Raw genomic sequence first — 6,740 nt, 5'->3', positions numbered from 1 at the left:
CAGTGTTGGACTTTTGATTAAAGTGATATTGCTAATGATCCACATGAGAGCCTCGGGTCGGAACAATTAATCATTACATGTCAGAGGAAGTTATGCTGTGGCTTTAGTTTTCCAATAGTCACAAGAATGAACATCTAGAGCTTTCTTGCACTTCTGTATGCTGGTTAAAGTTTTTAAAATTGCTTTCAGTCATTGGGTAATGACATGCACATGTGGCAGAGATCTGAATTTGTACTACCCTAATGACAAAATAATTACCTTCTCATTGTACCGCTGATGTAATTTAACAGTTTGAGTAGTTTTGGTGTCATTGGGGTTATGTTTGTAAGGGAAACATTTATAGATTATTGGTTAATGTATTGTTTCTTTATATTAGGTCTACAAAATAGCTTTTTTTTTTTTTTAGCGTTTAATGATTTGGCTTCCCAATGCCTGGTCACAGTAAAATGGCAAAAACTGAGACAGAGATGGGCAGATGTTGCTGTTGCTTCAACTTGTAATCCAGGTCCTGCCAGAAAAAGTAAGAAATACTGAACATATTATTGCGATTAAGAAATCAAAACCACTACATAAACCCCTGAAAGTATGGCAAATCTATACATAAGCCAGGGAAATAAGATGGGGAGTTTTGTTTGTTTTGTTGATTCTAAATTCAGACAATACTTAGTTTTTGGTAGCTGCACTTCTGAGATCAGAACTAGAAATGTTTTGTCATGAAATTTGCTCCCTCGCTGAAGCAGAGGTAATAAAGTAAAGCAGAGAAAATGATGTTGGGAACAGGAGCTCTTAAACTTTTTCAGGCCAAAAACTCTTGAGAGGGGAGAAAAGTTCCCCGTCTAACTTTAACATGTAGCACATCATAACCACAGAGTGTTCTGTAAAAACTGGCCTCTTGCTTTTTTACAGGTTGCCAAAGCACCTAATAAGATTCCATCTCTGCTTTTTTGGAAACTGTTGGATTTGTAACTACTGTTTTTTTTTTTTAGCTGCTGTATTCTTTAAAAGTTGTTGTATTTATAAGCCTGCGCCTGAAAACAATATGACATCACTTTGACACTAGTGTCTAATTGCTGCTTTTAATAAAGACAAACACAGTCTACCTGCCGCCCTGTTTTTAATTTGACATAAAATAAAGGTTCTCTGTTCCTCTTTTGAAGCATCCAAATGAGTGAGGTGACAGATTAGTAAGACTTAATGAAATATGTGAATGCTGCACTGGTCTGTTGTGGTCAAGAAAGAGCTGAAACTGTTGTTTTATCTGTCAGTTTACTGACCACACGAATAAGACCAGAGTGTCTGGGCTCAGCCTTAGACCTTGATTATACTTGCCACCTACATGAGGCCACTAGGGTCTGTTCGGGTCCGAGTGAAGTAAATTTCACCATTAGAGGTTGAGCACAAGGGCTTTGTGGACATCCATGTGGCTGCCTGTTCTTTGCGACCTCAGGGGGGTTGTCCTAGGAGACTTTATATTTGACCAATATGGTACAGCACTGGTAGCATGCTGGCTGTCCATAGGCAGCTAGAGAGTGCTCCTCTATCTACCTGCACAGATCGTCTGTTGCCAAATGGGGCCAGTGTCAAAAATATGTGGTACAACTGGTCATTTGGCTACTCTTGCTGTTGTTGGGCTGTCAGTCAGCTGTGAGATGCTGTTCCATTTATAACATAAAAAGAGCGAAGTGAAAGAGAGTGTTAAGAATGATGAAAATTGTGACCATTGTTTTACACTTTTCCCATTCCCCCTGAACTCTACTGTCACTCCCTTCCCTGTTCTGGTCCAGTTGTCATTGAATAAGCATTGACCGACACACAGTGCCATCCACATTAAGCAAAATGCAGTTTGGATTTTAGAGGACTGACTGGAACACTGTCTGTGTCCTGTCCTGTCTGTAGCCTCTCCGTAAGCAAATAGCAAATAACACAAACAGACATAACTGCAGCATCGCAGCAACAACTGCGTATGGATCCCAGGCAGGGGACTTCAAGTGGACTTAAAAAAAATATAACAGGCACGAGTACTCGGCTGTGGTGTCTCCAGGTCTCTATATCCGTGTCAGGAACGGAGTATAATCAAGGCTTTAGCCATATGCCTTGATTATACTCTGCTGCGGTCTGCCACCTGTGGAGCATGCATAGTTGGTACATTATAATGTAAATTCTCTGCAGGCAATTCTGCACAGTCACAATTCGTCTCTTGAGCTGTCTCAGACCTACTGGGAGGTAACTCCAGCGCAGACACAATACTCACTGAAGAGATCACGTCCACGGCTGCCTCGGGAACGCTTTGGTGTTCCTCTGGAAGGTCTTGGTGTTTCTGCCTGCACAGACCTATCCCTTCAACCTGGACCTTAGTTTTAAATTAACATTTTAACCTTAATCCTAAAGAAAGGTAAAAGTAAACCTACGAGCATGCTACAAAATGGCAGTGACTCTGAAACCGTCGGGCAGGCCTCACTGCTGGCCTATAGAGCGACTCTAGGTTGGATATGGAAAATAAATATGGGATTTTGTTGACTTCTGCTTCAGAAAAATGAATCTTCAAGCCATCCTTATTGGTAAGGATTGATGACAATTGTGGAGAGTGAAGCATGAACATTTTGAAGTAGTGCATTCAAGAGAAGATTTAAGAATAATTGCAATAGGGACTGATCAGTCTTTATGTGTTCGGTGTAGTAATGGAAAAAATAGAGCGTACGAAGAGCTGATGAACTGCGAGACGTATCTCTGCAAAACATCTCTGTTTGTCTCTGAATGCACTTAAGTTTGAAAACTCTTTGATCCCAAAGTCTTAATTTCTGGATAACTCCAGCATCAGTCACGGGGCTCATCTTTTATTAAAAGCAGAATGTTTTTTTTACTTGGAAAGAGTTGAAACAGTAGTGAAAAAAACTGTCCGGATCATTTCTAGGAATTTTGTTGTAAAAACACAACTTAAGCAATAGAATATGTGGAGCAAAATGGTATTTGGTAACAGCTCTTTATGAGAAGAGATGTCGAGATAATCCATCATTAATGTTGTCCTGAAGGAAGCTGGTGATAAAAATGAGAACAGTCACCTTCAATGAAATCAAAGCCAATGTGTTTTTTTTTTTTTTTCGTGTGACGTCCAAACATTTAATTTGCTGGATCCAGACTTGCTTCCTTTTGGCCGGCTGTTCTAATGTTGAGCCATCTGCCGCATGACCCATGTCATCAGGCCAGCTCACATCTGCTGGATGTGTAAAAAAAAAAGTGGAGAGACAGTCTCTTGGATAAATTGTTCATCTATTGTGGGGTGTAGTCCATATGCATGTTCTGTATAAGCCACATCAAAGTCAGCGGCAGTCTTTCACTCAGCTCCACCTCACTGACAAAGCATGACAGATATGCTGCTGGTTCTCCACCACGGGAAACCCTGCACTACGGACAGAACATAAACACCCAAATTTCTGAGTGACCCCGAATCAAAGGCAGACTTACACTACACTGACTGATGTGTTGTAATGAAGCATAGTTGTGGGTGGTAAGCCTGGGAAGGTGAAACCATTCATGGATTGTGTGATCTATTAACAAGAAGCAGACACAGTGAGGCACAGTGAAACTGGTTTACACTGTCTTCAATTACACAAAAGTTTAAACCCACAACGGCTTTGATGGTAATCCAAAAATGTTAATCCAAATTGTTCTTCACACAAGACGTAAAATGTTGTAGCTACAGATTACCGTACTGCTCGGATGTAGTTGTGCCAATTTATTTGATTTTGAACCTGTGTCATTTCAGTATAATGCACTCTTCATCGCATCTGGCACAACTCCAGTGCATATCAAGAAAAACATACCAAATAGTTAAAAACAACAACAAAAGAAAACACTGATTGCCTCATTTTAGGTTTTAACTTGGTGGTTACATTGACTTTAATGATGGTGAAGAAAAACTAAGACAAGGGAAAAACTGAGTTGATTTAAAAGATGTGAAATATCAGTTTTCTCCATCTAAACATTTGTGTCACGGGTAAAGTGACGTAGCAACAAAACTAATAAGCATAAAACCAAAAAATGGCCACGCAAGAGACGTTAGGTTTGGGAGTTTGGGTTAATTAAAAACAGTTTAGCTCTGATTATGCTTGCAATTGCCAGTAATTGCTACAACACATACTTCAGGAAGTAAGAAAACCTATGTTGTGTCCTTGCTGATTTCACCAAGACAATCCTAAACCATATACTGCACAGATTTTTGCAGAATTACTTAGTTGTAAATGCGTGTGGCTGCTCAACTGGCCTTCCCACAGTAGTTTTGGTATATTACCAAACTCAAAATATCGCAAGTGAGACCAGGGATGTTGAGTAGCTGAAATCTTGTATGAAGTAAAATAATAATGAAAAAAAAAAAGATTTTATTTTACAGATGACAATAGTTTGTCACGTCAGTTCATGGATGCCAAAACACGCTAGCATCCACGTTTGCTTCCCTGCAGTCAGCTTCCTTCTGTTTGCTGACACACATCTGGCACAACTGGAAAATGCTTGACTTTCAAGAAAATTAATTTTTTGATCACAAAAGCCGGTGAACAGTGCGTCCAGCAACAACAAATGGTAATCTTAAGTCTTAATCAGTCTAGTCTGGAGTATCTAAGACCTAAAATGTGTGTTTACCTAACTGGCCACAGCTATTACACTGTCTAGTTGCCATGAATTCTATTGAAACTGGGGCATCTGCAAAATCAGATTGCCTCAGCCAGTGTAAACATGGCTATAATTTTACAGTTTTTATCAGTTTTTCTAAAGCTCCAAGTTGTTTGAAAGTGATGGAAGACCTTATCCAGTCTAGTGTGAATGGGTTCTAATTTCCACTATACACTTTTTAATCTTCCCTCAAGTTGTGCAAATCAGCTGTGCTTTGCTTTCACCGTTGTCACTCACAGGTGATATTTTCTATGCTGTGATTTTACAGACAGCTTAAATTCTTAAACATTTGAGAATCTGCCTCTGTTAAAGTATTAACACAGCAACATAACAGTCCAAATGTGGTTACCGTGTGGAGGCTCGGGTGATGATAGCGTGTCAGAACATAAGATAATCCCACGGGAAACTATTTCCTACTAAAAGAGCCAAGACAGCAATCACAGATTTTGGCCCAGGTTCTTTAGCCTGCTCTTCCCCCCCCCCCCCCCCCTCTGTGAATCCCAACTCAAATATTATTATTTTTTTAATATCTTTTTTTTCTTACACTTATCAGTGACATCCACTAACATGCAATATGCTCACACCGTCATGGACCAGAAGCTTTGCTGCCCGCAGTCTTCACATCACCTTCCCTCCAGCAGGATACCGTCACGTTTAATCTGCTGTGGTTTCTGCAGATGTTTCCACACTTATCAGCACTAGTGCATCAAAACGCCGTGTTCCTCCCCTCTGACGCTTCTGTAGACTATCATTTGAAGTGTCCTCTCTTTCCTGTTTGCATGTATTAAACTGATGACTGTGTCTGAAATGCCACAGACCAACCAAACCCATCTCTCTTTGCTCTGGTCCTCTGATTCACTGTCAGCCCATTTTGCCGTCTCTTTCGGGACTTTTTCAGCTGTTTCATCAGGAATAACGAAGCCAGACAAAGTCCAGCTGGGCACCACCCAGTGTTTGTGGAATAAATCAAAGTTTTTGCTCTGTGTATTTTTTTCCTTCCTTCCGTTCTTTCTTTCTTTCTTTCTTGCAATGGTTATTTGAACATAAGAACATAATCTTCCATTTATCCCACAAAGGACAAAAAAACTTCCCTGTGACAGAACTATTTAACTCAGTGCAAGTTTATGTTATGCAGACTTACTCCAATTAATTATCCAAACCTTGTTTCCCACATTAAACTTGAGGTCTTTTCAGATGTGTTTCTGGTAAAAGCATCTGTCTGGTAAATCAGTGCACGCTCAGGTGACAACAGAGGCTAAAATAGTATCACCTCCGCATCTACAGTTACATCAGACAAGTCCAATACTTCCTCCCACTCCCCAGTTCAGTTGGTCGCCCATTGTCTCTGACAAAAGAACTTGACACTTTGAATTGGAGGCTGTGATGGATCGCTTTTGAGGTCAGAAGCCTTTACCAGTATTCTGGTTTCATCCCTGCCCAGCCAGGCTTCCAGCCTTCAATAGAAGCTTCCAGCTTGTGTGAAGACTAAAGTAGTATTAGGTGAGCTATTGTGTGCAAATGATTTTGATTGCTGGCAGCTATTTTTTTCTTCTTTTAATTTTGTGTTTGATTTACATGCACGTGGTTCACATCGGAAAGTTATCATGTTTAACGCTATAATCAATGATCATGACCAAGCACATCACATTATTTTATGCATGTAAAGTGCGCACAATAAGAGCAATACATCACCGAAATCACTACAATGAATCACTCCCTGAGTGAATTATTCACGTCTGCTCTACCTGCCTAAAACTGAAAGAAGCCATTGTACCAAGAAATACATTATCTAACCAACATGAATATAATTTATCCCCATGCAAGACTCGTAACAACAAAGGAGCCTCTATAATTCTTGCATCAGTAACCTTATCACCGTCGTCATCCCTTGCATCATGAGGGATGTCTTTCCCAGGGAGAAAACAATAGTTATCAGATTTTATTTTTAAATTCTACGTTATTCCGGAATGCTGGTTAACCCTAAACTGCTTTTTTTTCTCTCTCTTTAACATTAGGCGGGGTAGTTTTTAAATTTTAAGCACAGGTGCAATTTTTTCCCCCAGACAGATAAATTA

The sequence above is a fragment of the Aulonocara stuartgranti genome, assembly GCF_965226115.1.
Source record: "Aulonocara stuartgranti genome assembly, chromosome: 6".
NCBI lineage: Eukaryota > Metazoa > Chordata > Actinopteri > Cichliformes > Cichlidae > Aulonocara > Aulonocara stuartgranti.
This window is presented reverse-complemented; position numbering follows the sequence as displayed.